We start from the raw sequence: 25,252 nt of genomic DNA on the forward strand, positions 1-25,252 counted from the left end.
GGAGTGATGTAGGTTTCAGAAAAACATTTTCTTTATCGTGCCAAAGTTTCGATCTTTTATTGAGATCATCTTCAGGGCTCAAAGTGTTTGTCTTCTGTGTAATTGTGCCATCCTTGTGTGTCNTAGGAAGGCGTCGGGTAGCATCGGGTAGCGTTGCATGGCGTAGCATCAGGTAAGTGTGTTCCTAGCTTTACCGTTTTATTACGCTGCAGTCTAATAAATTTAATTTTCATGATAAACCGTGTCAGACAATATGAAACTCGTTATAACATAAATATAAAAAATGTGAAAAAAATTTTATATAAAAAGCAAGAAATATACATATATAATAAATTGCGTCTCAATAAACGGTACCAAGTTGAAAAATGAACAAAAAACGGAAATTTCTGCAGGTGTGGTTAAACACTTTAATTATCTTGTTATAAGCCCGGACTGAATTTTTTTGTCTGTTAAGTCAGACGATAAACATATACGTAATTTTTTGTACTTAACTCGAGTAATTAAGCTGGTCCAAACAATCATTTTCTGCATCAGAAACGTGTGGGAATTAACAAAACAATCATGCCAAGGAGTCGCGAAGCGAATAAATTACCTGGTCCCGTGCATCATGAAATAGGTTTTACCCGAACTGCAAGGTGTCGAATGACTGTTTATAATTCAATAAAAATGTACCGTAATGTCCTAATACATTCGAGAATGTAGGTATACCTTTTGTTTCTTGGGTCTTGTGTATTAGGAAATTGTTAGGTTTAGATTTGAGTTACTAGCAGTCGACTAGTTTATAACCTTCCGTACAGTGACCAACACGCTGTTCTACCACCTGAGCTATCGTGACCTCGAATGAATGTAGTAATATTGCTATCCGTTAGGGCGTAGGTAACCAACATGGCAGCCATGAATTTAACTGCTAATTTTTGTTTTTATTCTTAAATACGCATTAATTAAATCATATCAATACAGTTTTTTTGTTAATTTCCGATCTGATCTTATACTTTCATTCATAGTACCTAGATACATCCCATATCCAATAAAGTTGTAGGCTGTTGGAGGTCAGGATACAAATTAGGTATGTCGGCACTAATTGAAGCTTGACATTGGTGAGTACTTTTCTAGTGCATATAAATTATTTTGAATGAAACAGTTGATTAATTTTTCGTGCTTTTACATCGAATAGCAGCTGGTGTATAGTCAAAAACTCTTATATATCTTGTAGTCTGGCATGGTATGGACTATCAAAAAGTATCTGTTGTAACAAAATGCAAGAATGTTAATATAAAATGAATTATTTTATGATCGCATTATCTTGTATTTTCCTATATTTAACATAGTTTTTTATGACTGTGTCACACAAATGCATACTTATTTATGTATTGGATGTATATGGGGTATATTGTAAGGAATATGTACATTTCCATTTATGCAACTGTCTATACAGAGTTAAATGTTGTCGATACTGCCATGGTGGATTCAGTAAATAAAATGTAATTCAGATTATTACGGTATGCGCCAGAACGAGATTTTTACCTTGACTCTTTCTTGGAATATTAGGGGTATTCACGATCTATGTGCTAAGTCTTTTAGCTCCTGTTTTTAGGTCCTGTTAGATCGCGAAAAATGATGACGTTGACTTGTAAGAATCGGCTAGATAACATTGTTCCATCTAACAGGCCAGGGCTAGACAGATGTTAGGTCGAAAATCTAGTCACATTGCTATCCGTTAGGGTGTAAGTACCCAACATGGCAGCCATGAATTTAACAGCTTTTATGTTTTTATTCTTAAATACGTATTAATTAAATCAGATCAGTACATTTCTTATGTTAATTTCCGATCTGACCTTATACATCCCATATCCTATAAAGTTGTAGGCTGTTAGAGTTCAGGATACAAGTTAGGTATGTCGGAAGGAATTGAAGCGTGTCATTTGTTAGTTCTTTTCGAGTGCACAGATAGAATTTTGAATGAAAGAGTTGATTAAGTTTCCTTTTTTATTAATTTCTGGCATCTTACAATTTAACACAAAATAAAACCAAAACAAACAACACGCCTGCAAGAACTGTTACAGCTTTATTTTTGGCACTACCAATCGCCACGCGCAGCATTGCGGAAAAATTAACGTTCGTAAACATGGTAAGCAAAGAAGGCGGCGTTCACGATTTTGCTGGATATTTCTTTATTCGAGTTAGCACGAGTTAACATCTTATAAGCATCGTGAATACCACTATAACGTATGTCGCCAGCCATGAGGAAAATTTTCTAACGAGAACTATTTCGCTTTGCCATTCTAGCAAGTAAATGCAAGGGATTTCAGGAGATTCGCTCAGTCGATTAATTCACGCGGAACATAAACTAATTTAATTAGCCATTATTAGTAATTAGCTCACTCGGGTGTGTAAATCCTTGTTTATTGTACTGAGTAAGGATACATATAGAACTGAAACCATCAATGAATATTCAGCAACATACATCCTGCTTATCCCATATCATAAATAGACGTGAACATAATTTTACTGAATCTGAGACGGTTCACGCAATGTTTCGCGCAATTTGAACAAGTGGCGGACCGTTTGATCTATCAACGCTACTAACATGTCTTAGATGAAAGAACTTGCCCTTTTTTATATCTGTAATATCAAATTTTAAAAAAAAATTCTTTCCATAAATATATCTTATTATTGTGAAAGTCCGTGAAGAAAAGAAGCTTGCTTATTTGTACTCACTCAAAGTGTTTCTGGTATTCTTGTGTGTCGTGTTGAGAGTGACATTGAGTGAAATGTAAAACAAAGTAAAACAACATATGTTGATTGCAAAAAACCCAAACAAAATCCTACAACACTGACTACCCACCATTTTGAACACCAATACCATTTCGACTTCAACAATCCAAAAATATTACACACAGAATAAAACAAACATAAACGTAACTTTTTGGATGTGGTTTACATCAACAGGGATAAACACAGCATCAATACAGAACAGACACATCTACTAGGTCGATTAATAAAAATATTTCTTAGATCTATATGTCGATCCAAGTTCCAATCAGAACAACTATTAGAAGAGTTTTGAACGCGAAGGAATGCACGTTTCGTAAAAGGAAGTTGCCTTTAAAAAAAATAATGTTTTTGTTTTACAATGTTTTACACATTCCATTCCAACAATAATTCTTCTTAATGAATAATTATGAATAAATTTAATACTAATTAAAAAATAAGGAAGACATTAAGAGCATATAATGAAGCCTGAGAGGATCCAAAATACGTAAATTAAGGCCATTTTTACTTTATTATGAGTTTTAATGGTGGTAATGTGAAACTCTTTTCGTGTGTCTCCAATTCGTGGGGCAAGGATCGCTTTAGGATGGAGAGCTTGGAAATAAAACCTACTCATTGAAACTAATTTGGAATAAAGAAACAGTAGTGGCCTTTAAAAGCGCATTATTTACCCCGTGGACCATAAATTGAACAACATCATCCACGCGACGGGGTGGCGGCCTGTGGCCATTACCGTTTCCTTAAATGTTAGCATAAGGATGCCGCATTCGAGCGTGCCCCACGTATCGCTCCAGTCGCACATTACACGAAACGACCGAAAATTCTTTGTAAATTAAATTGCAAATTAATGAAAATTTACGACTGCTAAAACGATCCTTCCATCCTTCGGCGCACATATAAAAAGATATAGCACAAAGTTTTTTTACAATCTTTAGACCGTCATCTCCTGCGGATCGTATAATCACCTATAACCTTAGACCTTTTCTAGGAGTTTTTTGTTGTAAGGGTTGACGATGAGGAAAGACATGGGCCCCCTCTTTTTATACAAATTTTGCCTGTAAAAAATGCAAACAATAGAGATATTCACGATGCTTATAAGATGTTAACTCGTGCTAACTCGAATAGAGAAATGTCCAGTAAAATCGTGAACGCCCCCTTCTTTTCTTAGCATGTTAAACGTTAATTTTTCCGCAATACTGCGCGTGGCGATTGTTAGAACCAAAAATAAAGCTATAACAGTCCTTGAAGGCTTGTTGTTGTTCGTTATGGTTATGTTTTGTGGTAAATTGTAAGAAGCCAGAAGTTACTAAAAAGGATAATTAATCAACTCTTTCATTCAAAATGCTATCTGTGCACTCGAAAAGTACTAACAAATGACACGCTTCAATTCGTGCTGACATACCTAACATATAACCTCACGTAACGTCTTACAGCATTTTAGGATAGGGGATGTATCTATAATGAATAAAAGTATAATGACAGGTAAGAAATTCAAAGAAAGAAATGTATTGGTCTGATTTAATTAATGCGTATTTAAGAATAAAAATACGTGTAAACAAAAAACAGCTGATAAATTCATGGCTGCCATGTTGGTTACCTACGCCCTAACGGACAGTATTATGACTACATTTTCGTCCTAACATCTAACATTTGCCCTGTCCTGTTAGATCGAACAATGTTAACTCTTACAAGTCTACATCATCATTTTTCTCGATCTAACAGGACCTAACAGACTTAACAGGGTTAACACAGAGATCGTGAATACCGCTAATATCCAAGAGGGTTGTTCAACCTGTTCACTTTTTTAGAATTCAAAAGGGCGGGTTAAAACCGTGTTCACGAAAATTTGAACCAAGTTCTGCGAAGGGAGCATTGCACCATCTGGGGACCATCGTTCAACCGATCCTAGTTCGACCACTAGTTGGTAGAACAGATTGTAGTATCTTTGTACGGTTATAACTATTGATAGCGTTCATTAATTGTTCCCATTGGTTGTTGTACCACTTTCCAAAGACTATTGTATAGTATTTTTGTGTTTCCACTTTTCCCTCAATTTTTTTTACTTGAATACTGCAGAAAGTTTTTGTTGAATTTCTGCATCTATTAAAGAATCTATCATTGTCTCATTCGTGAAAATGGTCTTGTTGGTTACAGAAACCCTTTTTTTGTGCACTACCAATTACATTTACCAATTCTTCGACGTCTGTTGTTCATCTACACACATTTGTAAAAATTCACCCATTCACCCTTGGCCTATTATCCAAATGAAATTTCGTTTACTAACGAACGGGTTTTTATTAAAGCACCATCTTATGATTTAAGTTTTGTTCTTCAGATTTAATTCAACTAGTTTTTAGTTGTTTTTGCTTGTAAAATAGTTAAAAAACTAAACAAAGATAAGCCATAATTGTATTTGAAGTTGATGCTAAAATTATTAGTATTTAAGTATTATTTAACTTTTGAATTTCCTGATTTATCACTGCAAAATCAAGATGTTGTCTTTTGCCTCGGTTTACCAGGCGATGTAAATAGCGTGTTTGAAAAAAAAAGTTGTTCACATTTGTGATAGTAGTAAAGTAGTAATGAAAAATTTTACTAAAACCAATAGAATTTTATCATGAGCATTATTTCATTTGGAATCAACGACTTATATAACAATATAATATACATATAAGAAATTCAGATGGGCGATGGGAAAATAATAAGTTCTATGAGGGTGGTTAGTGACCGTTAATCGATAATTATTGAGAAATCGTGAGATGCGGTCTGGTGTGATGTAGGTTTCAGAAAAACATTTTCTTTATCGTGTCCACGTTTCGATCTTTATTGAGATCATCTTCAGGGCCTGGGATTTACAAACATTGTTTCATTTAACAAATACGTGTAGGGTGTGAAAAAAGTGAATTTATACAATGCAAAATATATTTTTTATATTCAATCAGACCGCATCTCACGATTTCTGAATAATTTAATAAATTCTATAATCAAATAAATGGAAATGGCCGGTCTACTATTGAAAAATTAAAGTCTGTACGTCAAAACTTACGATTATATGAACTTCTCGGTGTAATGATGACACGACTTGATGGGCATAAATGAATGTGCGAGATGATATGCGTTAACTTCAATCGCAAAAACGGCCAATTTTAAGTTGAACTCAGTTCAGTACTGAAATGAGTTTAAACCAAGTTGTTTAACGTTAGAACATTTTTTCAAAGTTTATGGCAAAATGGTAACCAATGATCAGTGTACAGTGTTTAATCGACAATAGTCCCACCGAGGAAAACGCAACTTTATAAAAAGTATCAGATCAAAGTGATTTTACGATGTAAAATTTCATACTCGGATAGAAAAGATTCTATCAGTTGCCGGCTATTTTAAATGTCGGTTATTAATAATTATTGAATAAATCTTCTTCATCCGACTGAGGATAAGTCTTGAGCTGTTAACACACGAGTATCCAGCAGGTAGATCTTGCAAAGTGCCCTCCATGATATAGCTGTCATGCCTTGGATCCTGATAGTGGGTGGGTGTGGCGGGTAAAATGTTATCAAAGTTAATGTGTACAAGTAATAGTAATATTGTTTTATGGTTTTATATAATTTGACACTCAAAAATGCTCCGAGTCAGTCGCCGGCGATTTTAATTGACGGCTATTTATAATAATTGACGAGCCGGTCGAGCAAGCCCCTTCACGATGCTAAAATGTAAGTCGGTTTATAGGGCGTAACGTATACTTATGTTATATTATTATTTCCACTGGGCGTACAAGCGCCAACGGCTGGCACATTTGCTTAATTATATCCTAAGTCATTTGAAAGTTAAATATTATATTCGAAATGTGCGGAGATTTTGAACATTATACCTGTCGATTTTATACTATTTCAACACATTATCTCCTTACGTTTATAATGAATTGCAGAAAACAGGTGTTTTTTCGCCGGTTTGGAATGCTAATGTCATTACAGGTTAAAAATGGGTTTTTTAAAGCGTTTACCGGTCTATACACTAAACTTAGTGAACTCTCAAACTGATAACATCATTCCACTTGAGCTATCGTGACGTCAAAAAGAGGGAAAATTGTAGGTTGAGATCAAGAGTTGGTTCCCGACAGGATCGAAGTCACGATAGCTCAAGTGGTAGAGCTGCGGCGTATTTAACGGAGGGTCGTGGGTTCGAATCCCGCTCATGACACTGCCTTTTTTACCTCAAACAAGACCTTACAGAAAAAGAAACATTAATTAATTAATATTATTAATTAATTACTATTATTAATGTTGAAATTTTTCTTTCTTTCCTCATTGCTGTTGCATACTCTTTTGCTTAGATTCTTATTATTACAATTAATTAAGGTTTTTGGTTGAGATAAAAAAGTCAATGGCACGAGCGGGATTCGAACCTACGATGTTCGGCTTGATACGTCGCTGCTCTACCACTTTACATTGAATTCTTAATATTGTTCATATAAAATGGTAAGTCTTACAATTAATTAAGGTTTTCAGTTAAGATAAAAAAGTCAATGGCACTTGACACAATGTGGTTGAGATGGGAGGTTGGTGTCCGAGTGGATCGAGGTCACGATAGCTCAAGTGGTAGAGCAGCGGCGTATCATACCGAAGATCGTGGGTTCAAATCCCGCCCGTGCCATTGACTTTTTTATATCAACTGAAAACCTTAATTAATTGTAAGATATTAATTGGTCAAGCGGACCACGAAACTAGTGAATGGAATAAAATAGTAAGTTTTAACCATGTTTTTAGAGGAGGAGAACTGAACGACCGGTTGAGAATTAAATTGATCCTGTCTTTTAGTTTGTATGTAAACAATAAATAACCGCCACATATCGCTTGGCAGGTCACATAAGGGGAAGATCTAGAAGCTGGTCTTATTTTATTATCTAAACTAAAGGAATCGGTGGGAAAAGACACCTGCTCTATTTGCTCGAAAGGAAGACCACATTAATCTACAGAGCGTCGGAGGCCGATCTACTTTTTAACCCTTTTTTGCCCGAGCAAAACGAGGAATCTCGTAAGGTCTTATCCCTTCTGTCCATTTGTTTAATTTAATTAGCTGAGACAATGTAATTGGAGCCTGCGGTATATACGGTAATCCTCAGGAGGAAGGAGCCGCCAAAACCACTATCCGTCTCCCGGCCAAGGAAATTTTTTCGGTTTTGGTTAAATACGATCCTGCAAAGAAAATCACGGAGAAATATTTTGGCTCGCAGGTTTGATAGTGGGCCGGTGCAAAAATAATGCAGGTTTTAAAATGACAGACAAAACTATTTTTTATTTTTATAAAAATAAATAAAATTTATTCGAAATATTTGCTATCACAATCTATACATCTTTGCCAACATACAATAAGCGCTTTTATTCTGCTGACTTAAAAATCTTCATTTCTACTCACAAATAAAATCTTGGAAGGCGTTTTGTCTTTACCGCGTTCTCTGAAGATTTTATCAATCAAGACACGATCGAAATGCCTTCGAAAACTAAAATGGCGAGAGTTCGGGAGAATATTGAAGGGCGGTAAGCTTTCATATCCTAAGTGCTTAAGTTTACGCAGGGTTGGCATTGCGACATTTGGTCTGCCGTTATCGAGAAAAAGAATCGGCACCTTACGGTTTACCAACGCTGGACAAAGACGTTGCAGTTTCCCGGGCATTTTGTCAATTTCTTGGTAATATTTCCCTACTGTGATAGTTTCACCATTAGTCAGGAAATCATAGTAACCACAGCAGACAACAGCCAACAGTCACCATAACTCTTTTGGGATCTGGTTTCGGTTCATCATTGTCCAACACTAACTTTTACGTCTCCGGTTATCCTACAAAATCCATTTCGCATCGCACTTGATGATTCGATCGAGAAATGGATCATTTTGGCGTCGCAAAAGAAGAGACATGCAAATTTCAAAGCGTCGATTTCTTTGTGCTTTGGTTAATTCATGCGGTCCACCCACCAATCGAGCTTCTTTACCAATTTTCTCCAGATGGCGAACAACGTTGAATAGTCAACATTAATCTTTTCCGCAATTTCCCGTGGTGTCTTACGTAATTTCCTTCAATCAACGTTTTGAGTTGGCCATCGTTCACAACGGAAGGCCTACCGCGACCTTTAAATCTCTGAAACCATCGCTGACGCTTCCCTCCCCCCAAACTGTATTGATGTTACGCGCGTTTGGGCCGCATTTTGCCCAAGTTTAAATTCGTAAAAATAAATTCGACACAAATCTATACATATATTACATTTAGCAGGTCCTCACTCTTGCGGTCTGGTGTGATGTAGGTTTCAGAAAAAACATTTTCTTTATAGTGCCAACGTTTCGAACTTTATTGAGATCATCGTCAGGGCTCAAAGTGTTTGTCTTCTGTGTAATTGTGCCATTCTTGCGTGTCGTGTTGAGAATGCCAGTCGTGTGTGGGCACTCTCAACACGACACGCAAGAATGGCACAATTGCACAGAAGACAAACACTTTGAGCCCTGAAGATGATCTCAATAAAGATCGAAACGGTGGCACGATAAAGAAAATGTTTTTCTGAAACCAACATCACACCAGACCGCATCTCACGATTTCTGAATAATTATCGATTAACGGTCACTAATCACCACACGTTTTGTATAAAAGAAAACTGCTAAATATATTTATTGTAACCCATAAATTAGATTTGTGGATTGAGCTTTATTGACATGAAAGGCACCAGCGAGAATTTTGCCAATAAATATATTATTAAATCTATCACACCTTCTTTTCGATGGTTTGCCACATTTCAATGACATTGATGGTCATTTATAAAAGAAAATTGAAAATAGAATCAGGCCAGCATTTTTTTCCTTCAACAGTAGAAAATTTGTTTTTGAACATGAAAAGATTGAAACATGGGAATACACTAGTTTATGTGTTATTGTTTATGTGTTATTAATTAGGTGAATTCAAAAAAGCTTAATTCCAACAGACTTTGTATTCGGTGGCACTATTACTCGAAATTATTTTAAGCTTTTGTCTTGAAAATCTTCTATTGCTTAATTGTTTGAATAAACAAAATAGACATTCAGACAGACAGACTGCTGATATAGAATCTAGGTTTAATAGTGGTTTTCTGATGTTGACGACTACTCATTGAGACATGACTTGAATCAGTCAAAATTTGAGCTTGTCATTATATGCAGGGTGTCCTTTTTTGATGGCACGGCTGCATATCTCTTCTGTCTATGAAAAAAACACACAAAAAATACGTGTTTAATATTTTTTAGTTTAGATAAGTTTATATTCAAATTTTTAACTTTTTTTGGAGAAAAAATATATAGGGTACCTCAGGTCTGCAATCCTCGGCCTGGCACATCATTTTAAAGGATATTTTACGCTGAAAACAATGGTACAATCTGGTTTTAAATTGGTCAAAAAATTACAAAGTATGAAAAAACGTATTTCGTTTGTTTCGTTGGTAATTTCAATAATTGGCTTCCTCACTAAAGTAAACATTAATTACCCTTACTGTTTACTTTCTGCAATTGTTTATGACTCTCATTAGGAGCTGAATATTTTACTGTACGTTAACGAAAATACGATTCCTCTCTCCGAAATGTTGGAGGATTTTAGATTTTTCAAAAAATAACTTTAGAGATGTACTCCGAACTTCCAATTTTATGCCATATCGTCTCATTTGTTTCGGAACACTGATTATGACGAGAATCTAACGCTCCTTGCAGAACTGTCGATTTGGGAGTCTGAAGAAAACGTTCTTCCATACACCTTACGGACTTATGAATCCGTTCAGTACTAATGGCATACTAAAGCTAAACCGTTGGAATTTTTGAACGTGGGCAGAAAATCTGAGAATTTCGTACTCTTTTCATCATCGGGTGGTTCACAGTATCAACGTTTGGTGTGGACTTCTCGGAAATAAATTAATTCGTCATTATTTCTACAAAAATAATTTAAATTGTGCTTAGTTCGTCAATTTTTTGAGGGAGGTTTTACGAACCAATTAGATGATGCTCCTCTGCAGCAACGACAAAAAATTCTCCAGGTGATGTATGCCCCGCACACAATTCTTTGCAACTGATCATAGGACTTCGATCACCGAGTTCACGGCTTCCTCGGTTATCCGATTTAACTTCACTTGACTATTTTCTATGGGGTTATTTAAAAAACAGTGACTGCCAATTACAACCCAGTAACCTCAGTTGAAGGACTGCGGCAAAGGATAGAAAATGCTTGTCAATCCTTCTCCCCAAATTCTATCGCTCCTGAGCACGGATGAAGAGTGGATAAAACGAAGAAATCATTGCATCTTTATGCAGTTCGAACATGAAATGTGATTAATAAATAGCAAACCAAATGACTAATTTGTTTTTTTCAAACTCCCAAATTTGTCAATATTATCCACGTTAATTTTTTGACTAATTAATAAAGCTCATTAGAGGCGTTGAATTTTCAGCTGACATTTAGCCCATACAAGGACTTATTCGTCTGCAAACTCTTTAAATTTCAGGTAATTTAATTTTTAAAAGTGAACCATAAAGCACACTCCAAAAACCTGGTGTACAGCAAGAACCCTAAGGACAACCTATTATATTCGAGATTGTCACTGAAAACCAATGATTTGAGAAGTAATTTCTCTTAGTTGGTTAACATTATTAGATTTTGAAAAGATCCGAGCTGATTTAACGTTTACGGTCAACGATCAAAAAGCACCCTTTACATTTAGTGAAATAACTACTACATGCTCGGTCATTTCTAGGCCTCTTGTTGTAATAGATTTGAATTTTATTATGGCATTAGTACTAAAAAGACGAATGAAATATTAAAATCATTGTATCATAAAATAAACAATAAATCGGATAATAAAACTAACAGCTTAGTAATTTTTACAGTTTCTTAGGTTTTCATTCCTAAAAATGAATGAAAATCTGGTTGGCGAACTCTTAAAAGGTTCAACAACCGCAAAAAAATTTGACATCTTGATGATTATTAGTGTAATGATGGTGTGCAGTGTTATCCGTTTTAGAAGTGCCCTAAATACCAAGGGCAACGAACTTCGGTGGCTTAGGGCTTAGCTACCCCTCTGACACCTGTTCCCAAAACCGATATTATCGTTTGATTTAGTATTGAACAAAGGTAGAGCCTTTAAAACATCGAATTTTCTTCGTTACCTAGCTGATTAAAATAATAATATATACGCTTTTTTCGTAGGTGATTAAAAACTACAGTAGGTCGTTAATTGTTTTACGATTTCCTGTTGAATGTTTATACTGAAATTTTAAACCTATAAAAATTAATATTATGATATATTCTTAAGGACTATCATAGAAAAAAAACGACATGTCCATCCTACGGTAAATTCTTGGTATTTAATTCTCGAATTCATGCTGTAGTCACAATCGACCACTTATTTACACAGCGTTTACACTGCTCGAGATGCCATGCCATGCTGAAGGAATAGCAGATTTCAAAGTAAATTTCCTTTCTGTAAAATTTCGAACTACCATACAAGTCGGTAAAAGGATAGAGTGAAAGACTCATACTTGGGGAAAAATATTCTATTACAAACTCAAAGAAAAGACGTGCCAAGAAACTCTCGCTGACACGTAGTAGAGGGTGTCGGTCACAAATAGGGAAGTTAGTTATAGTAAATATGCAACGCAAAATATTAGACAAAAACCAGATCGTGAATCGATCCATGCAAAGCAATCACAGGTCCTTTCCTCCCGATTTCAGCATCAACTCGCCCAAATTCATACTTAAGCAGGCTTTGAAACTTGACAGAAAAAATTCTGATTCTTAAAAAAATGAATATATTTCATACGAAATTCCGCGCACCCTTTCTCTGTACATAGCTTCCACATGAGAAATTATATAGTTATTAGCAGTTTCAAATCTTCCGGTCCGCCTGTTCTCGTTATTCATCTTGTTTCAAACGTCACACGTTAAACCGGCATCTAAATCGAAGATAAATTTTAATCAAATCATTGTTGTAAATTTAATCAACCAGGTGTTCTTCGTTCACCTTTGCGCACTTATAATTTGTCGAATAAAATCATTGAAGCATTACTTCACACACACACACACACACACACACACACACACACACACACACACACACACACACACACACACACACACACACACACACACANAAAATATATATATATATATATGTATGTATATATACCTTTATCTATGTTTCTCGCCCTCTCCCTCTATCTATCAATCTATCTAATTATATATATATATATTTACTTCTAATGTCTATAGGCGTAATGTACATAATATTGGAATATCATTTTGACGGTTGAATCAAATAGGTTAACTTTTAAAAGGAGTAGTAAGCCGTTTGTTGGTGCAAACACTTGTGCCGAGCTTTTAATGTTCAAGCAGCCAGCCCCCGTCTTCGTTAAGAAGCTGTTATTCATATTTCCTATTATAATTATGGGCCTACAAAGGTTAGATGCTAATGAGATAGGAGGAAAACATATACATGCCATGCCACGTTTAACACTAATCTGGTAATGAGGCCGGAGATGAACATTTTCATACTTTCGCAAAGTAGCTTAAATAAAGATATATTGATACAGCAATTGGAATTTCATTTCCTTCCTAACGGCGGTTACAAAATTTAAAGCCAAAAAAAAAGGAAGCACCTGTTCAAGTGAAATAAGTCTAGATAAACGTTTCTTCTGTCGGACTTTGGTTTCTTTCTTTAGGCTTGAAATTCGTGTCAATTTATCTTTTAACGATGGTAAAACCGATTGATTCACCGAGATCCTTATATGAAAGTGTGCAAATGACGGTACGATTAATTTGGTGAAACAAGGTGCTAAACGTTCACCCGTTTACGGCAGTTCACGACGGGTGGCACCACTCTTGCATATTCATTCAAGCGGGATTCGTTTAATTAGACAAATTTATAACTTTTTTATACAAAACGACCCGTTGTGTTTGTTATTTCCAAGCACAGGAGCGAAAGGAGCAGTTAAGACGGCAATTAATCCCTGTCCATATCTCGCCCACTGAGATTATTCCCGGTCTCACTTTTTGATTGATATCGTAAGCTATGAAGCATCTCAATTGTAACACAATATTACAGAAATTCGGCTTAAGAACAAAGTTACAAGAAGAGTTTGAAAAATACATATATTTAAGACAAAATTAATCAAAATAATGTTGAAAAAGTCCAAGATGATTTGAACGTCTAATGTTAGTATTTTACGATTCTCAGGTTTGTCCTTAGAGTTTCATTTTGGTTATCTGAATGCCGAAAAGTTGAAAAAGTAATGCGGTCTGAGAACGGCAGCATCTGCTGATACGCTGACGGATCTGGAATGCAGGAAAGTACGGGAGTCAAATGCTCAAAACCAATGGAAAAATATATTTTAGCCTGAACTACATGCAATTGAGAGATATACCCTTTTCAATCAGAAAAAATGGTACAAAAAAAGAATGTAGCTATCATGTCAGTCAAAAAGCCGTAAGAGCTTTCAAACGTAATTAGCTCAAAGATTGTGCTGAATAACAAAAGTAAACTAAACTGATTAAATATGTAAAATAAAGTCACTCGCTGCTCTGTCACAGGACATGTGGGAGGCAACGAGAAAGCAGACCCTTTCCAAGGAAAGAGGCTGCTAAACCGCTTATAGGTCCTGAGCCCTTCTGTAACAAAGGAATTCACAATATCAACGAGATCTTAAACAAAACGACAAAATGAAAATGAGAAAACAGTGATCATCATTCATTGGACGTACACAATCCATGAATTTTCTAGCAAATTTTGAAAGGAAAGAAACAACAGAATGCATCAAGAAAGAAGTAAAACATGTCGAATCCGGACAAGATTCTTAGCAGGACTGCATCTGAGATTCTGAAAAATCTGGTATAACAACATGCACGTGAACATTCTGCAAAGAAGCAGATGGGACATCAACACGCCTACTAAAAATCTAAAAATTTGCCCGAAGGTAAAAGTATTTTGCAATGTATAACCGTAGGAGAAATTCTAACACTGAACCGGCTTACTAATCAAGTACCCTGATGAACAGATAAAATACAGATACAATAGCTCCTACATGGCGCAATATACTACTCAGCTTCAATTAATTATTCTTTTTATCTAAAATGGTCAAGATGAAAAAGTGTCACGAGCGGGATTCGAACCCACGACCTTCGGCTAAACCGCAGCTATAAACACCTGAGCTATCGTGGCTTCGATCCACTCGGACACCAACTCCTCATCTCAATCTACAACCCTCGAATTTTCCTTATATTTGCCGTTTTTCAAATGAGTGTGTTCGAATCTCGGTTGTGGCAGTTTTTCATCTCGACCAAGACCTTAGATACAAATAATAATTAATTGAAATAATTTATCTAGACAATTATGACCACCAAACATATATGGATTCTCAATTTTAAGTCTAAAAAGTTTAAAGAACCATTTTTATTTATGTTGTACAAGTGATCGACCAAGCTCCTATTCACAATATATTTCCAATGTAGATATCGACATTTGTGATTTTAAAGTTTTAAACAATTCAACTTGGTGTGGATACATAATTAACTCGATGTTTTTGAAATAATGCCGAAAAATTATAATAACGTAATGTAGATTATATATATAATTATATAATTATAGTGTTGAATGCTGGTTATAATTATTTTTGGGATTTTTTTTCTGAAAATAGGGTGCTGACCCCTGAAACGTCCATTATTAAAATAATTGTAAATTACCATAAAAAGTTGTCTTTTACTTCACCAATAAATAGTTTTATTTAACAAATTAATGTTTAAATTCAAAAACTTTACTTTTTGTTTATTCGCTAAAGGAATGGAAAATAGGAAAAACTTATGGCCAACTAACTTCACAGATTTTTAATTTTGAGAATGGTGCTTTTTATAAAAAGTACGGTGACTACACAGCGACTCATCGCTGGATGGTCCAGGGTTAGAATTTGGGACAGTTGAGATGGAAGAACGTACTTCCAAATGAGCTCTTCCAGTGAAAAGACACCGGAACGCCTGACTTTCATACAAACATATTTCTATTTAAAAAAATTTTTAGCCGTCAAGTATGGACCATGGCGCATAGATTTGATGTAGGCGCATCCTTATAAAAAGTTTCTATTTATTTGTTTAATAGTACCTGCACCAATTGCTAAGCTTAAATAAATTTAATATAAATTTGAATGAATATGTAAATTTTAAAAAACAAACTTGGCAATGGGGAGGATGAAGGAAGAACAGTTTCTGGCATGAAGGTTTGTGTGACCGGATAATTGTTGGTGAAACTCCCTCTAGCTGTTTTTTGCTACGTCAAGTATATTGAATATTGAGGTCATTGTGAATGGTAAAATTGGCTACTTAGAAAGGAGCATTTTCGATGTTCGGAGGATTTTGGATTGTAAGGATACTTTGCAAGTTGGCGCGTTTGGTTGAGCCATGAAGTTCAATACTGTAGGTCGAAATGGGTGTCAGAATGCTGACATAAATGAGTCATTTATTTTTATACTTTATTTATTCATTTTGTCAAGCATTGTGCCAAATTTTATATTTTTTTATATCAAAAAAATAAAAAATAATCAAATTTATTTTCTTCTTATGGCTTGGTGTTAATCGACTCGGGAAGGTTGAATACGTCCCCAAAAATTGTGAATTTTACTTGTTTGTTATTAATTTTTTACATATTGTTTCTTACATTTTTAATGCAAGAAAGACCTCTATACTCTTTTATGAGTTTAAATTGGAATAATTAGTATTTCTAGTAAATTTAAAAATATGGTTGTTAAAAAAAATTAATTGTGTTTTATGCAAAATGCACTTTTTCAGTTTGTTCCTAAAAGGTCGAAAACAGCGACAACAAACTTTAACAAGTGGTAATTTAATAAAAATATACGTATTCAAAATAAATCAGCTATCTCGGTTTTACAATCGTGTATCCTTGAGGAAGTCGATTTTTTAACAACTGCATGCTTTGATATGCAATTATGCATCCAAACGCTTCTTAATTAAGTTTTAAATAATAGTTAAGTTGTTACCTTTTAAGACAGTTTATTCTTTATTGAGTAGTATTACAAATGATTTTATTATTTTTATGTCCGCTTGAAGTGACCAAAAATTATTCATTAGTTAAAAACCAATTAAATGACATAATGCAATGAAGTATCCGTCCAATAGATTTTATCTAACTCTTTCGCATTACATTTCAGACAGTACGTGCTTTCTAGTGTTTTAACTCTAGTATAGGAAGGTGACATTTAAGATATAAATACAAAATTTGAAACAAGAGGTAAATATATTAACTGTTTATTTCTTAGATAAAGTAAGATGGGAAACCCCACTTAGGATACTAACTTAATCAAAGACAAATGAAAAAAAGAAACAACCACTTACTTTCTTCAAGCCGCACCTTTACACATTTAAAGACTGAGGAAGGAGTCAAGATAAATTGTTCCATTTCCACAAATTTTGGTTTATTGGCACGGTCCACCGATATAGGATCTCCCTGTAGTCAAGGGAGCCGCGCTGATGGGCAAAAAGATTTAGAGTAACGTAGACCGGAGGATTAAAAGATGTTCATCAAAATAGAAACAGATATACTGATAAACAAGAAACAAGTCCGGAAAAAAGATCTCCTCACGACGTGACCTTATCCTCTTTTATCCCAAAAACACAAACACACATATATATGCTCAGAGAGAGAGAGAGAGAGAGAGAGAGAGAGAGAGTGAGAGAGAGTGAGGAGGGAGTCTGAGATTAGGGTTAGAGAGTGATATAAAGAGTTCGAGATTGGTAGATAGATAGATATAAAGTTAAAGTTAGAGAGTGATAAAAAGACGGATAATAGATAGACAGATAGATAGATAGATATACTGATAGATAGAAAGGATATAGTTAGAGTTAATGACGGATTGATAGATATACTGATAGATAGAAAGGGATAGAGTTAGAGTTTGTGATTGATAGATAGATATACAGATAGATAGAAAGGGATATAGTTAGAGTTAGTGATGGATAGATAGATATAAAGGGATATAGTTAGAGTAAATGACGGATTGATAGATATACTGATAGATAGAAAGGGATAAAATTGGGGTTTGTGATAGATACATAGAGAGAAAGGTACGCAGTTAGAGTTAGTGATTGATAGATAGATGTAATTATAAATAGATAGATGGAAAGAGATAGAGTTAGGTTTAGTGATTGATAGATAGATGTACAGATAGATATAAAGGTATACGGTTAGTAATGGATAAATATATTGATAGATAGGTAGAAATGGATATAGTTAGTTAGCGATTGATAGATAGATATAATGATAGATAGATAGAAAGGGATAACATTTGGGTTTGTGTTAGTTACATAGTGAGAAAGGTACGCAGTTAGAGTTAGTGATGATAGATAGACATGCTGATAAATAGATAGATGGAAAGAGATAGAGTTAGGTTTAGTGATTGATAGATAGATATACAGATAGATATAAAGGTTACAGTTAGAGTTAGTGATGGATAGATATATCGATAGATAGATAGAAATGGATAGAGTTAGTTAGTGATTGATAAATAGATGTATTGATAGATAGAAAGGGATAGAGTTAGAGTTAGTGATAGTTTGACCGATAGATAGAGATATGGGGAGAGTAGAGTATAAATTTGTAAAAATGTTTTACTATGCAAATTATTATGTCAAGAAAACTTTTTTTTACTTACTTACAGAAATTATTGTATGTAGTTACAAGAATGTCATTTGTTTTGTCAATGACAAATGAAGAAATGTAGAATGTTGGCCAATGACAAAAAATTGGTCGTTGAATATATGTAAACTTGCCAATAGTTCACATATTTGAACGATAGTGCGTAACTGTAAAACTTGATCTCGCCAGTGAGGCAGGACTTCGGTTTACATTAAGTAGAACATTACAAACTTGACAGGCATGACAAATTGGATGTTTCTTCGGCGGCCGGTGATGCGTGAGACGTCTGTTACGCTGCAGAAGCGATCTGATTCGGCCGGGTTTTATGCATATTTTATAAATGCACCGGAAGGCGTGCCTTCCACCGTTATGAATGAAGTTTCAATTAGTCTGACCCGGCTTAAAATTAAGTTGTCCGCCCTCAAGGTCGAAAATCGAAAAAGCTTAATAACTCGAGCACCTAGGAACCACGGCAGTTGGCCTGGTAATTAAAACAAAACTAATTTTCAAAGTGTCAGCTTTGAGGGCAAAATTATAGCTCAAAGCGGCACCAAAATTGATGTAAGGATTCACATACTTTTATATTGATTATTTTGTTTTTAATTTGGTTTACATAATTAATGAAGCTTAATTACCAATTAATTTTTAATTAGTAAATAATGTCTCTTTTTCTTTATTACTTCAAGGCAAAGGCCTTTCTACATCATTTCTGCTTCCATATTACTAAAAAAAGCTATCACCAAAGGTAGACTATATACAGGGTGAATTGCTACTCGTGCTACAAACTTCTCCAGTAGATTCTTCACCCTAAAATGAACAAAAAAGTTCATATTGTCCATGGTCCGATTCTCAACCATTTCAGAGTAATTTCGCTTTTTATCGATTTTGAAAGATATCACGTCCTGGCGTCGGAAAATCGTGATATCTTTTAATCTAAACATTTCTCTGAAAATCTAATAGCACCGTTGAAATTCCCGTTAATTTTTCAATAAGTAGATGACGGTGGCAAAATGTTTGGGCTAATTTTTTGTGTTTTATTTCAGCCAGAACTACAAAAAGAGTGGAAAATTGTGTAAATCGGAAAGTGTATAAAGTAATCCAGAGTTTCTAATTTTAGTCTCAGAAGGCAGCAAATTTGAGGAAAACTACCTGATTTAATAACGCTTCCAACGCACTCGTCATTTTCTTATTTAGTGGTTGTGAGACCAAGATGTTGATGACAAAAAGAGAAAAAATGGTGGTTCAAGGATTGCTAATGTTTGAGAGTGACTTGCTACTCGTGCTACAAACTTCACCAGTAGATTCTTGACCCTAAAATGAACAAAAAAGTTCATATTGACCATGGTCCGATTCTCAACCATTTCAGAGTAATTTCGCTTTTTATCGATTTTGAAAGATATCACGTCCTGGCGTCGGAAAATCGTGATATCTTTTAATCTAAACATTTCTCTTAAAATCTATAAGCACCGTTGAAATCAACATCTTGGTCTCACAACCACTAAATAAGAAAATGACGAGTGCGTTGGAAGCGTTATTAAATCAGGTAGTTTTCCTCAAATTTGCTGCCTTCTGAGACTAAAATTAGAAACTCTGGATTACTTTATACACTTTCCGATTTACACAATTTTCCACTCTTTTTGTAGTTCTGGCTGAAATAAAACACAAAAAATTAGCCCAAACATTTTGCCACCGTCATCTTCTTATTGAAAAATTAACGGGAATTTCAACGGTGCTATTAGATTTTCAGAGAAATGTTTAGATTAAAAGATATCACGATTTTCCGACGCCAGGACGTGATATCTTTCAAAATCGATAAAAAGCGAAATTACTCTGAAATGGTTGAGAATCGGACCATGGACAATATGAACTTTTTTGTTCATTTTAGGGTGAAGAATCTACTGGAGAAGTTTGTAGCACGAGTAGCAATTCACCCTGTATATTATAAGTAGCTAATTTTGATATAAATTTTGATCAATTTAACATTAAAAAAACTTAATTTATGTTATACTAGGGGTATTCTTTCATTAGGGCACCACAACATATTATATTATTTTTACAAACTATATCACAGTACTGTTAAAACAATGTGATATTTTGGTAACAATTATGGAATTGGTATAATATGTGTTAGCATGTGGGACGGGTCTAATAAACATAGACATTATGATTTCCAAATGTGTCAGCAGGGATTCGGGTCTTTGAAATTACAACCAAATCTTATGAAAGAAGAAACATTGGGTGACGTACATCACAAGTGGCTGAGGCAACTTCGAAGTTTAATAGAAGTTGCAAGCATGGAGATGGCAGAGAATAAATGTCTCGCCGAGATGTATCTTCCACAACGAATTGACTCATGTATGACGATGTATGACAAACCCTTCATTGGCTATCAGGGCTCGTACACTCATCAGTATTTTCGCATTGAATACAACTTTTTCCAATCGTCAATGTGCTGTCAAAGCTGTTACCTTATTCTGATAAATCTATACGACCTTTGCTGCAGAGGTGGAGCAACGAATTTTCGGAAGATAGACAAATAAAACCGGCACTCTACAAGGGACCCCATCCCATCCTTTATATCACTCATACTTCTGACCTACCGTCACATCCTAATAGCATAGTCAAGCGGACGACGGAAGAATTTTATCTTCTAACATGTATGATATTTACACTACTCCTAACCGATACCGACTTCCACTCAAGGCAAATACTTCGGAATATACCTAGACAGCAGACTGACGTGAAACCCCAAGGCTTAAGGGCCAAAAACTTAACAGAAGATTTAGGCTCTAGAAAGATTTGTAGGACCATAACACTAAACTAACTAGATATTATTACGACCACTGTGGACATTTGTTGTGAAACTGAGGGGTTCTGCTAGCCCATCCAACATACAAGACAAATCGTCAAAGCTCCTTACCACGTCTCTGACCTCACTACCCACAAAGTCTTCAAAATTTCTTTTTCCAACATATTGACCCGTTTTCGATCCAAAAGTTTTGTACCCTCGATTCATAGCCTACTGTTCGAGAGATCTCCTTATCCATTAATCACTCAGACTGATTGCCAGCATTGGCTGGTTTTTCAAGGCATTTATCCTCATTCAACTTTGGTATTAAGGTTAGTGGTTTTAACTCTGTGAAAAAGGGTTTTGTAATCAAATTTTTAGTATATACTAATTCGTATTTTAAACAAATTTGTCAACTTTTGTTTCAGTTAGTTTCTGTCGGGTTTTTCTGCAGTTTTTGCAAGTTTTTGTTATCTTAACGGGTATTGAAGGTGGAACTCGCCGAACCTTTTTAAGTGGATGCTGCTGGCTGTAAATGCGGTGAAAATGTTGTAAATATTTCTGGATCTTTTTTTTTCAATATATTCGAAAAGAAGAAGAAATATCGTAATCACCCTCTTTGAAATTATGAATGATCACAAATAAATCAATAAATAATAATAATCAATCATGATGATATGATGATACGACTAAATTAGATGGTTTGCCATTGTTTCTCCTGCTTGCTGGAATCTACCTTTCTTTTAGGTCAGGTTCCTTAAGAAGACGTTGAAAAAAAAAACACTTGTTCCCTCAACATTTTCTGTTTTTTTTTTCTTTTCTATTGACACACACAAACACACACACACACACACACACACACACAGAGAGAGAGAGAGAGAGAGAGAGAGAGAGAGAGACCCACACACATATATCCACTTTAAAGTTGAATCAGTATCCACACACTGTAACTAAATCAAAACTATTATTCTAACTAAAAAATAAAACTATATTATTATATTCTATTATTCACTATAACTAAATCACTTGCCTATATGAACTTACATCAAGATAACAAAAACCGTGGCCTACCACATGGGTAATTTTTTACACTCGTCACTCTAGTTCCTCTCTTACTGGTCATAACCTCTTGACGCTTTAGTCGTGAGTGGGGATTCGACGTCAAACGTTCTGCAGTGGAAGGGGGATATTATTGAATTGACTGTAAAAGGTTTCTTTCATAATTATGTATCATGTATTAGTTAATTAAAGTCATTTGTGTAATAATATTAGACAACATTACCCCGAGTAACTTGATAATTGATAAAAATAAATTTGTCATATGTAATTGGCATACATAAATTTTACATTTCAGATTAAAATAAGAAATTTATGTGTGAAAGACCTATAAATATTTCTTTTGGCGTGATTTAGCCAAGATGTCATGGTCGTTTTTTAATTGCATTTTGGCACCAGTTTTACACAGTCAAAGGTAAACAGCCGAAAATTTGCTGGTTTGATATGTATCGTTTCTTAAAAATTTTGCGAAATAAATCATCGGATATAAAAAAAAACATAATACATTCAAAGTCGTCTAATTACTTATACAGGAATTTTTAAAAGTGTTTTCTACGCCAATTTTTTCCGCTGTGTCCAATGCTCGCTATCACGAAACTGTGATTTATTTCTGGTTTGAATAATAAATAATTCATAGGGAGGGGGCGCACTTGTTGAAGTCGCATCAAAATCTCCCACACTTCCTTTCCAATGCCCATTTTACGTTTTTGTAGGTTTGCGTGTTGTCGAAGGAGTTATTCTCGGGCGGGGGACCCCGCGATAGAGATCAGCTCTCCGCCGAGCTATGTTTAATTGTCGGAGGTAATAAGAGAGTTGAGTGACAATTAAAAGCTGAATAGAATAGGAAGGGCAATAATACGGTGGAACCGTATACCGTACACACACCCAAACGGGGCAAAGATCCAGGCTGATTCTAAGATTTGAAACGAGTGACGACTAGGTTTGTATGGTTTTGTTGTGGAAGCGTGCGTCGGCCCGTGACGCAGGACCCAGAAAGGACATCATCTCATGTCGGAATAATGTTTAACTCTTATCGGTTACCACGAATCAGAAAATTATAACACCAACCCTTTTATTTCTTCTAATCTTCTCGGGGAAATCTCCAAATAAAAACGTATCTTTCATTTCTCGATTTTTTTCTGTAATTGACTGTATTCACGCTAACGGTTGTGATAAAAGGCAACATTTGGAACTGGGCACTCTTCAGTCAAATTAAAAATCGATGTGAAAACATAACATTTAATCAAATTCCTGGAACTGGCCCACACTTTGATAGAGCCTGGCACCCAGGCTTCCTTTATGAACTTGAAAATGTTCCTACTTATCCCGTATTATCATACTCTACATTCCTATTTCCTAACTTTGCTTTCCCGTATACTCGGTCGTCCTTAAAAGGACAATTAAGATTTTTAACGTCCGCACCTGGCACATTACGGTGCGTGTTACTGCCGCAGGATTGGTTTAGAGGCAGCTCAGCCCTGAAAGCCCTAGTCAACCTCGTTCCCAGCTTGCCCTTTCCGAGTGGTCGGCTCTGCATTAAGCATCAGACCGTATGCCGCGCGCATAGGGCTACCTAAACCGAAATACATCAGTCTGGTCTCCCGCGCACTCCCAAGATAGAGAAGGCCAATCTGCTCCCAGAGTATCGGGGCTTCTCTAGCGTAGAAACTACCGGATCCGCTCCGGCCGCGGTTTCGTTTAAAATGGAATTGCTTACCACCCCCTACAGGAGACTGCCTACAGTAAAAGCCGCCAGTCGAATACATGACGTATACCTGCATGTACAGCGCACTCGAGTAGCCGCAACCGATTCTCTACCCATTTCCATCCGCCACTTCTTACGCATTCGAGGGACTCCGTCAGCGTAGTCTGAGCGTCCTCAACGCTATACCCTTCGATTGTCTATACAGACAGGATCTGGTACCCTAACCCTCGTGTGACTCTGATAAAGCCGCCCCATCCCGACCCGAGGCCGAGACGAGTACAGCTTGTACTTTAGAGAGGTTGCCACTCCCTCAAGGCTGCACCATTATTTTGCCCTTGGTCCCCCCCCCTCTTGAAACCAAGGGTTGGGAGAGGTCGCAAGGAAGAATGAAGGAACCCGGATTGAGAAAGGGACGTGAACGAGGACACGAGGTGTATCTTTCAGGGCCTTGTCCACTGTACCAATCGTTGTCATTGTAGTTCCACATTAAGTGGGCAATAACTCCCTAGGTGGATTCCTATTTCCTAACTGCCCGCTGATTCAGATGTCTGTCCAATACTACCTGGCGTCTTGCTAGTGAACATTTTTCACCATGTATACAATTTGCAAGGCTGACTTTTCTATACAACCTAACACTATCATTATCACATATGCAGATGACACCGCAACTCTGTCTTCAACCCGAATCCTATCCAAGCAAGTTCTAACAGCAAAGAAGCCTAGGGATTATAAAAGCCTTTCCTCACTCAATCTCCAACGAAAAACTAAGGATTAGAAAAACAAAATGTTTTAATGTAAATATTAACTTCTATCCCCACTATAGCACTACCAATCATTTCTCTCTCTCTCTCTCTCTCTCTCTCTCTCTCTCTCTCTCTCTCTCTCTCTCTCTCTCTCTCTCCATGTCTCTCTATTTGTCTATCATCTGTCTGTATCTCTCTCTATCTGTCTCTCTCTCTCTCTCTCTCTCTCTCTCTCTCTCTCTCTCTCTCTCTCTCTCTCTCTCTCTCTCTTTCTCCATATCTCTCTATCTATCTCCTTCCCTTTCCTTCTTGAGAGCAGCGAGAACCGAGTAAACTAAAGAGACGTGAACTTCATGTTTTGAGTATATAATTATTTCTTATGCAAAGCACCGCAACGTGTACTTATCTGGTTTTATTTCTAAAATACTAGCCGATATATTCATAGAGAGAGAAGAAGAACAAGAAGTAGAGAGAGAGAGAGGTTAATCACTGGTAGTGTAAT

This window comes from Cimex lectularius, unplaced genomic scaffold (genome assembly GCF_000648675.2).
Source record: "Cimex lectularius strain Harlan isolate CLEC.00 unplaced genomic scaffold, Clec_2.1 scaffold2, whole genome shotgun sequence".
In the NCBI taxonomy this organism is placed as follows: Eukaryota; Metazoa; Arthropoda; class Insecta; order Hemiptera; family Cimicidae; genus Cimex; species Cimex lectularius.